General features: G+C 40.0%; 1 pseudogene; it reads left to right on the forward strand.

Annotated features, from left to right (window-relative positions):
• The first annotated feature begins 4,935 nt into the window (after positions 1-4,935).
• Positions 4,936-10,015, forward strand: part of LOC102865407 — a 66,884-nt pseudogene continuing 61,804 nt past the window's right edge.

The following is a 10,015-nucleotide window of genomic DNA, read 5'->3' on the forward strand; positions in this document are numbered from 1 at the left end:
GCTGCAGAGGGTCAAGGACTGCAGCCTCAAATATGGATTGAGGCTCAACGTCAAGAAGACAAAGATTCTCACCACTGAGCCAATTGGTAGCATCAGGATGGATGGTGAAGAGATTGAGATTGTTCACAGCTTCAGTTTGCTTGGCTCCACAGTCAACACTCATGGCACCAGCAGCCAGGCAATTAGAAAACGTATTGCCATGGGAAAGTCTGCTGTTAGGGACTTACGCAAAGTACTGAAGAGCAATGGTGTCTCTTTGGAGACTAAGGTGCACCTGATACAGGCCATGATCTTTGCTATCACTTGTTATGCATCAGAAAGTTGGACAATGACTAAGGAGGGTAGAAGGAGAATTGGTGCCTTTGAGCTGTTGTGCTGGAGAAGAGTATTGAATGTACCATGGACTGCTAGGAAAACAAACAGATTCATCCTGGAAAGGGTCAACTTGGCTGCTCCTTGGAAGCAAGGATTCTAAGGCTCTTTCTGACATACTTTGGACATGTTGCAAGTAGGGACAGGTCCTTGGAGAGGGACATCATGCTTGGTAGGGTAGAGGGACAGTGCAGAAGCGGAAGGACCCCTATGAGGTGGATTGATTCAGTGATTGGGGTAATCGGAATGGGTGTGTCAGAGACAGTGCGATTGGCGCAGGACAGAGCAGAGTTTAGGGCTGTTGTACATAGGGTCGCTATGAGTTGCAAGCAACTGGACAGCACATAACAACAACAAACAACAATTTAGTATTGGCTTCCCATAGCAATGAATGAAGGGAACAGCAGGAAGATAGTCATTGGCTGCTTATTGAGTAATAGTGAGAAACCTATACTTCTGATCACCAAAAGCTTTTGAGGAATAAGTAGAATATATCACTTCTGTTTGCCTGGTAAATCTTATTGTTTAATAATTTAACATCTTTTTAGACCACACTTTTGTGTTTGTGGGCTTTGGGGTTTTTTTAAGTGGAAACAAACATATATCTTTTCCAGTTGTTTGGCTATCTTTCAAATTTCTCGGCCAGTCTTTGAAGAATACATGATGCTGGGAAAGGTCAGAGAAAGAAATACTCTCAATAAGACAGATTTACATAGGAACTACAACAATGGGTTTGAGCATGACAGAGATTATGACAGTAGTGTAGGATACAGCAAAGGTCTGATCTGTTGTCTACAGGGTATATATGACCCATAGTGGACTCAAGAGCACCTAAAGCCAGCAATATTCGTGTCTTACTGAGGACCGTATGAAGTTGCTTTTCTGTATTTCTCACCTTTAACACTGCTTACAATGAGTCAAAATGGCTACACCATGCCAAGCCATCTAGCTCTCCATTTTCACTGCTTTCATGAAATTTCTTCTTCCAATTAGAGTTCAAATATTACCATCTATATTTGTTTCAGCTTATTTTTAAAAATTTTTGTCATAGAGGGAAGAAATAATGACTACCTAGTTTTTCATCTTTTTTCACCTTTTTAAAAATTAATTTTAATGAAAGTTTACAGAGACTTAGGGTTTCCAGTCATTCACTGTTATACTTTTCTCCCTGCCCACCTTCTCCCCCCAATTCACTCTTCTTAAAAAGTAAAAGAAAAACTCTTTCCTGTTATGCAATCCCTCCCCCCCACCAAGTATGCAGCGTTCATTCTGGACTTCTGTCATGACAATAATACCCAATCATATATCCCTTTTAAATAGTTCTCTCCTTCATCTGTTTCAATGCCGTATACACCATTCCTCTCCTCCTCCTGTCTTCCTTCCACCTTGATGTTGAAAGGGCAGCAGAAACCCCATTTTTTTTTAAACCCCCATTAACGCTAGAGGCAGAAGTGGGCCATAAAAATACTTAGCTTAGGGCAAGCATGAGTGCCCTGAGTAAAGCCCGGTCTGTCCTTGAAAAGTAAGAAATTAACTAGTGTCTACGTGACACAAAAAGAGCAAAGGTGGGCAAAGTAACCACCCCATCAAAAGCCGACCAAGTGACTGATCCCCCGGCCCGTCAATCTCTTTGCCCTAGCTGGGGCACTCAAGAAAAAGCTATAAAAGCAAGTGGGAGGGAAAACTCGAGGCTTTTTTCCTTCAACACCTTCCTGGGGAAGGTGGAAAAGCCTCCACGCATGGAAAATTAAATAATAAATGCTCTTGAAATTTCAGACGTGGTTTTGGATTTCTTTGAGGGGCATTTTGTGGGCACAACAATGTCAGTCCTGTTTTACAACAGTGGCCCTTACTTTTTAAAATTATTAATCAGATTATGCTGTCCTGAGTGTCATCATCAAAAGAAAGTAGACAATGTGGGGTGAGGGGGAGAGAAGGAGAGAGAGAGAGAGAGAGAGAGAGAGAGAGAGAGAGAGAGAGAGAGATTGATTTGTGAGTTTCTGGTGAAGCTAGCAATAATTGGGGAATAAATATCCCAAATATCAGCCATAATTCTAATCCTGACATTCCAGTTCACTTAAATCTCAACCTCTGCAGAACTCTGACTTTCCAGGGGTCTATGGAAACCCTAACCCTAACTGCATGTTTGTATGTGGTCATTGAGTGAGCTGTGACTCATGCAACCCTATGAACAATGGATCTGAAACATAGCCTATCCTGTGCCACCCTCACCATCGCCAACCCACTTGAGCCTATTGTTACTGTCATTGTGTCAATTTATCACTCTTCAACATCATAACTCAAAGGCATCAGTTCTTCTGTCATCCTGTCCAGCTTTCAGATGCACAGCAAGCAACTGAGAAGACCATGGCGTGGATGTGGCACACCTTAGTCTTTAAGCTGACATCATTGCTGTTTAGTATTCTGGAAAGGTCCCTGAAAGCAGATTTTCTCAATGTTATATGTCTCTTCATTTCTTGACTGATGATATCAAGTATATTGATTGTGGATGCTAGCAAGAGAAAATGATTGGCAACTTCAATATCTTCTCCACTGATCATTATTTTGCCCATTGGACTAATGGTAAGCCTTTTTAATTTCTTGATGTTGAGATGTAGTCCATATTGAAGGCTGTAGTCTTTGACATTTTGCAGCAAGCATGTAAAGCCTTGTTCACTTTCAGCAAGCATGGTTGTGTCATCTGTGTTATCATCAGGTTGTTGATGAGTCTTCTCTGATTCTGTTGCCACATTCTTCTAAATAAAGACCAGCTTTTTAAATGATTGTTCAGCATACAGAATGAAAAGGTATGGAAAAACAATACAGTCTTGACTTTAGATGCATAAGAAGCAATTTAAAATGTCATGTCTTGAATCAGACACACCTTAGTCTTTAAACTGACATCCTTGCTCTTTGGAGAGATCTTTGACAGTAGATTTCCCTGATGCAACATGTATTTTTATTTTTTTAAAGCTATAATTGCCTATGGGTCTTGATTCTGGATCCAAGTAAAATGTAATATAATATTTTGCTGTGATTCATAAAGTTGTCACGGATTAATTTTCAGAAGATGATTTTCAGGTCTTTTCTCCTTGTCTTTGTCTTAAATCTGTCTGGTATTGTTCAGAGAAAGAGAGAAAGACCCTCAACAAGATGAAGCTATGCAGTGACAGTAACAATGGGCTTGAACAGTTCAGAGATGATGAGGAGGCTGCAGGGTAGGACAAGATTCCAATCTGTTTTTCATAGGGTCACTGTGAGTCATAGTTGACTCTCCACCACTGTTTCTCTGCTGGTAATTGGCCAAGCCCATGGTCGGTGCAGCAACTCACTCTGTTCTTTGAGTGGTGGCTGTCCACCATTAAGCCTCTCTGTTGTCAGATCCCTCTGCCAGTGGCTCTTCCACCATTTAGCTGACCCAGATACGAACCATTGTAGTGTCCCTCTGCTGCAGCATTTTCAATTTACCAGTCCAATTCCTAAATTATCAGTTCTCTCAGTGAAAACTTTTATTTGACAAGGCTTGAAAGGGTTTTAAGTACAGAGCTTCAGTGATCCACAAAACATCCTCCCTTCCTAGCTCCTGTGATCCTGGAAGCCAGGAAAACTTTTGTATTTTAACCCTTAATATATATACATACCAGTCTTGGTCAGTTACAAGACAGAACTTCTCTCACCAAATCAGAGTTCATTAAGTCCTTAATACCACATGAGATTTCCTTCTGGGCAATAGCAACAAATCCTCTAGCATAGGAAGCACCCTGGGAGGCTGCCCAAGTTGCTTTTCTAGAGAAGTAGGACAAAGGTAGCAAATTCTCTTGGCTCAGGAGGAAAATCTCCCAAGCTTGTTTTCTCAGAGAATCCAGGCAAAAGGCCACATAAGGGAAATTATTACAACACATCACTCTTGACAGAGAACAACCACCCAAGAACATCAAGTAAAGTAAAATTAAAATTATGCTCCTCCATTTCTCTGTCTTCTGTTTATTTCAGGAAATGGAGAAATGGCTTCAGACAAACTCTTCTTTCTCCAGAGAAACTGTATTTGCCTAAACGCAGAATGGTCATGCCTGACATTTGAAAAGTTTTTCAACAGCAGCCCATCATCTGTAAGCCTCAGATAAATTCACAAAGCTTTTTTTTCTTTTTTTCACCTCATTCTATTCCTAGAACCATTAATACCATTTTTTCGTGGCTCTGTTTTCTCTTCAAAGTCCATCATAAATATTGCTGGTTAAATAATTTTTCTCTAATACAATTTAACTTAGCAAATGTCCCACTTCTAACTCTTCATTATTTTCTATTTACTGAACAAAATTTGTGTTGACACTAGCCTGTTTAGATTTTCAGATTATCCTCTCTTTAACATTATTATATTTTATTGAGTGAAAGTTATAAAAATGAATGTAAGGAATAGGGTGAAAAATAGTTGTGAAAACTTATAAAGAAGAGAAAGAGAATCTTCTCTAATTTTCACTCAGTTGGAAGCGAAAGGTTACAGTGTTGTTTCAAAGCATGTCACTATTACAGGAATAGTCTTTTTAAATTTGGGGGGAAGAACATATGTCGGGCAAGAAGAGTGGCAAAAGTGAACTGATAGTGAGTAGAGTCTTAGAAGTTATGAGGAATTTGTATTTCTTGTCTACAAGTTTAGTAGAAGCCTCTGGACTGAATTATAATGGCAAAAAAAATAGGAGCAGACAGATGTGTAGTAATATTTCTGCAGTAGAAGAAAACGGTGTGGCTTAGGTAAGGATGGTACAGAAGGTATAAGAGAAGTTATCCATCTGGTAATTTTTAATTTTTTTTAAAGTAAAAGTACTACACTTATTAGTAGATTAGAAATAGGATGTGACTGAAAAAAGAAAAGAACATGTCACGGTGTCTGGCTTCCACTGTTGGGTGAATGTGAGATAAAGACTTACCATTTTTGCCTCTGAAAAGCTCACTGCTTGCACTGTCTCTGAGACATGTTTGTTCTTTTGGGAGTCTGTGGGGTATTCAGTACTCTTCTCCAACAGCACAGTACAAAGGCATCAATTCTTCTGAAATTCTTATTCATTATCCAGTTCTCAGTAGCATAGCAAATGATTCAAAAGATTATGGTCTGAATCAGGAGCACTTCTGTCTTCAAACTAATATCATTGCTTCTCTATACTTTGGAGAGGCCCCTGACTACAGACTTCCCAGCCCAGGCTGCACATACTTTCATCTCACAGAGCTTGGGCATATTGCTAGAAAAGGCTATTCCTTGGAAGGGAACATCATGCTTGGGAAGGCAGAAGATCAGTGAAAGAGAGGAAGACCATCAACTAGGTGGACTGACAGACTGAAGCAATGGGCTCAAATGTGTCAGAGATTGTGAGGATGGCACAGGACAGGTTCAGATCTGTTGTTCATAAGGTCTCTACAAGTTGTGCTGGACTTGACAGCACCTAACGACATTACCAAGTGGTGAATGGTAGTGTTATTTTCTGGATGAAGAGTGTGATTTTTAAAATAGGGATGGGTTAAGAATTCTTTGAACATGTTTAACAGACATGTTAAGACGCCAAGTGTATATGTGTCAGAACTCATTGTTGTTAGTTGCCTTTGTGAAAGCACCGATACTTAACATCTAATCCTAAATATTATAGAATGAAGCAATGTGTGGACATGTAACCATTATCACAACAGCTTGTGTGTAAGGCCATTGCTGTAACCACTGTGTCGATCCACCTTGTCAAGGGTCTTCTCCTTTCCACTGACTCTCTACCAAGCAGCATGCTTTTATCCAGGGACAGCCCCCTCCTAAAATCATGCCCAAAGTATGTAAGATAAACTCTCACTATCATGGCTTCTAAGGCACATTCTGACTGCACATTTTAGAAGACTGACTGCTATGGGGGTTTTTGGCAGGCAGTTCATAGCATATTCAATACTCAATACCAAAATTCATAGGTGTAAAATTTTTGCTACTCTTTATTAATTGCCCAACTTTATCCTACATTGAGGCTGTTGAAAGAGCCATGGCTTGTGCCAGGTAAATCTCATCCTCAAAGAGATTCTTGTTCTTAGGCACTTTAAAAAGATCCTTCACAAGGGAAAGGGAAGAAAGAGAGACAGAAAAAGAGGAAGCATGGGAAATCACTGGGATAGCAGATGTTGGTGAGTGGAGGGAGGAGGTGAAGGGAAATGTTCAATAGGGACTAAAAAAGACGGGGGCTAAATAAAGCAGTGGTAATTAATTATATAAACTGTATTGCATATAAATTGTTGTATAAAACACAAGAAGGTTGTTGTTGTCGTTATGTGCTGTCAAGTCACCTTGACTCATAGCAACCCTATGTACAACAACCATAAACCCTACTCTATCCTGTGCCAATCTTATTGTCGCTGACACACCTACTCCAATTACCCCAGTCACTGAATCAATTCATCTCATTGAGGGTCTTCCTCTCTTGTACTGTCCCTCCACCCTCCCAAGCATGATGTCCTTCTCCAAAGACTGGTCCTGTCTTGCAACACGTCCAAAGTATGTCAGATGAAGCTTTAGAATCTTGTCTCCAAGAAGCAGCCTAGTCTCACCCTCTCTTGTCCAGCACCACAGCATGGAGGCATCGATTCTCTTTCTATCATCTCTAGTCATTGTCCAGCTTCCTGACACATAGCAAGTAATTGCAAAGACTAGAGCCTGTATCATGTGTATCTTAGTCTCCAGACTGACATCGTTGCTCTTCAGTACTTTAGAGAGGTATCTGACAGTAGATTTTCCCAATGCAATTCATCTTTTAATTTCTTGGCTGCTGGTACCAAGACTGTTGATTGTAAAGCCAAGCAAACTAATGCTGTTAAAAATCTCAATCAGAGGGCAACACAGGAAGACAAAGTAAAGTATTATAATGAAATGTGCAAAGAGCTAGAGTCAGAAAATCAAAGGGGCTGAACTCGCTCAGCATTTCTTAAACTGAAGTAACTGAAAAACAAATTCAAGCCTTGAGTTGCAATACTTAAGGATTCATTGGGAAGAATATTAAATAGTGCAGGAAGCAATTAAAGAAGATGGAAAGAGTATACAGAATCATTGTACCAAAAGGAATCGGCAGACACTGAGGAATTTCATGAAACAACATAAAAGCAAGAGCCTGTGGTGATGAAGGAAGAAGTTCAAGCTGCTCTGAAAGAATTGGCCAAAAACAAGACCTCAGGAATTGATGGCATACAGTTGACGTATTTCAACAAACACACTCAATCCTAGATGTTCTCACCAAGTTGTGCCAAGAAAACTGAGGGAAACTACCTGGCCAAGAGAGTGGAAGAGATCTGTATTTGTTCCCATTCCAAAGAAAGGTGCTCTGACAGAATGTGTAAATTATCAAACAATATAACTGATATCACATGAAAGCAAGATTCTGCTGATTATCCAAAAACGCAAGGTACAGAAATGAAACACAACATGTATTAATTATAGCATAAAACACACAGTACACATACAAAGCATGATGTGTACTAATGAGTATATGCAAACCAATAAAAATTGTTTTACAAGAGGCCCTTTGTAGCAGATTTACCCATACCTACATATATGGTTTGATTTTTTTTTTTTAACCACTGGTACCTCTAATGGCCATGTGGCAAGAAACTTCAATGCAATGCCAAAGACTTGCAGTTCAAATCCACCAGAATGCTGTGGGAGAAGGATGATCAATCTCCTCCCATGCTAGTAACTGCCTCTGAAAACCCATAGGAGGGTCAGCTATGGGTTGGTTCCAACTCTATGATACACAACAAGAAGAAGCATTGATTGTGGATCTAAGTTAAATCCTTGTTTACTTCATTTTTTTCCTATTTATTATGATGCTTATTAGTCCATTTGGGAGGATTTTGTTTTCTTGATGTTGGTGTGCAACTCATACTGAAAGCTATATACTTTGAGCTTCATTGATAGGTTCTTTAAGTATTTTCCACTTCCAGCAAGTAAGGTTGTAGCATCTGAATACCACAGGTTCTTAATGAATCTTCCTCCAATCCTGAGTCTGAGGTCTTCTTCAAGTACTGCAGCTTGCCAGGATTTTTTACTCAGTATATAGCTTGGAAACAGGAGTGGCATCCACTTCCATAAGTAGCTTGCCTCAGAAAACCCTATGAAACTGGAGACAGGATGAAAGTCATGCATGGAAGTGTTGAGGACTTTCGTTCATAGGGTCACTATGAGTTGCCTATGACTCGACGGCACTTAACAACGACAACAAAAACAACATATAGATTGAAGATTGTATCCTGCCTCCTATTTAAATAGGTATTTGGGCCCTCAGGCCTCTGAAATAGCTTGACTCCTGAAACTCTATGAACTTGGAGAAATGATGAAAGTTATACAAGTGTTCAGGTCTTTAATTCATAGGGTTGCTATGAGTCATCTACAACTCAATGACTTAACAACAACACCACCAACCTAGAGAGAGCTCTGTGGGTCTGGTCAATAAAAAGTTATGCTACCAAGTCAAAGGTGGGTGACATTAATCTGCGGTTCCCCAGGCCTAGTTTTAATTGTTTTTGGTCAAACATTCTTCTAAGTGATATAGCACTGGTCTGTCCAGTACAGGTTTGCTGTACAGAGGTAACTTGTGGTTGTTGTGATGCTAAACACTCTGACACTGGTGTGTCAAATGTGATAATGGTTACTCATGGTGGACAGTGTTTGGTGGAGCTCCCCGATTAAAACAAGCTTGAAAGCAGGAGTGGCATCCACTTCTGAAATAGCTTGCCTCCAAAATAGCTTGCCTCTGCAAACTATGAACTTGGAGAAATGATGACAGTTATACAAATATTCGGGTCTTTCATTCATAGGGTCACTATGAGTCGTCTATGACTTGACGGCACTTAACAACAACAAATAGACTGAAGGGTCAATAAAATTGAGAAACTACTGGCAAACTTAACAAAAGGGGGGGGGGAGACATAGAAAACTCTATTAAGAAATGATAGAGGTGACATCACAACAGTACCAGATGAAATTAAATCAATAATATCAGAATACTATGTCTATCTTTGTTTCATTGACTATGCAGAAGTATTTGACTGCGTGGATCACAACACTCTGGCTAACTCAGAGAAGAATGGAAATCCCAGAACATTTGATTGTACTATTGGAAACCAATACTTGGACCAGTAGGCAGTCATCAGAACAGAGCAAGGAAACACTGCATGGTTAAAAACTGGGAAGGGTGTACACCAGGGACATATCCTATCTCCATACCTTTTCAATCTATATGCAGAACAGATTATCTGGGAGGCTGGGCTCTATGAGGAAAAGTGTGGCATCAGGATTGGAGGAAAACTCATCAACAATCTTCATTATGCAGATGACACAACCCTGCTTACTGAAACTGAGAAGGATCCAAAGTACTTGCTGTAGAAGACCAAGGACTACAGCATTCAATATGGACTGAAGCTCAACAACATCAAGAAAACAAAGATTCTCACCACTAGGCTGATCAGGATAGATGGTGAAGAGATTGAGATTGTTAACAGTTTTAGTTTGCTTCACTCCACAATCAACACTCTTGGTACCAATGTTGTTGTTGTTATGTGCCGTTGAGTCGTTTCCGACTCATAGCGACCCTATGCACAACAGCCCTAAACCCTGCTCTATCCTGCGCCAACT

This window comes from Elephantulus edwardii, unplaced genomic scaffold, assembly GCF_000299155.1.
Source record: "Elephantulus edwardii isolate Elephantulus edwardi_28Jun2011 unplaced genomic scaffold, EleEdw1.0 scaffold00071, whole genome shotgun sequence".
Classification (NCBI taxonomy): domain Eukaryota; kingdom Metazoa; phylum Chordata; class Mammalia; order Macroscelidea; family Macroscelididae; genus Elephantulus; species Elephantulus edwardii.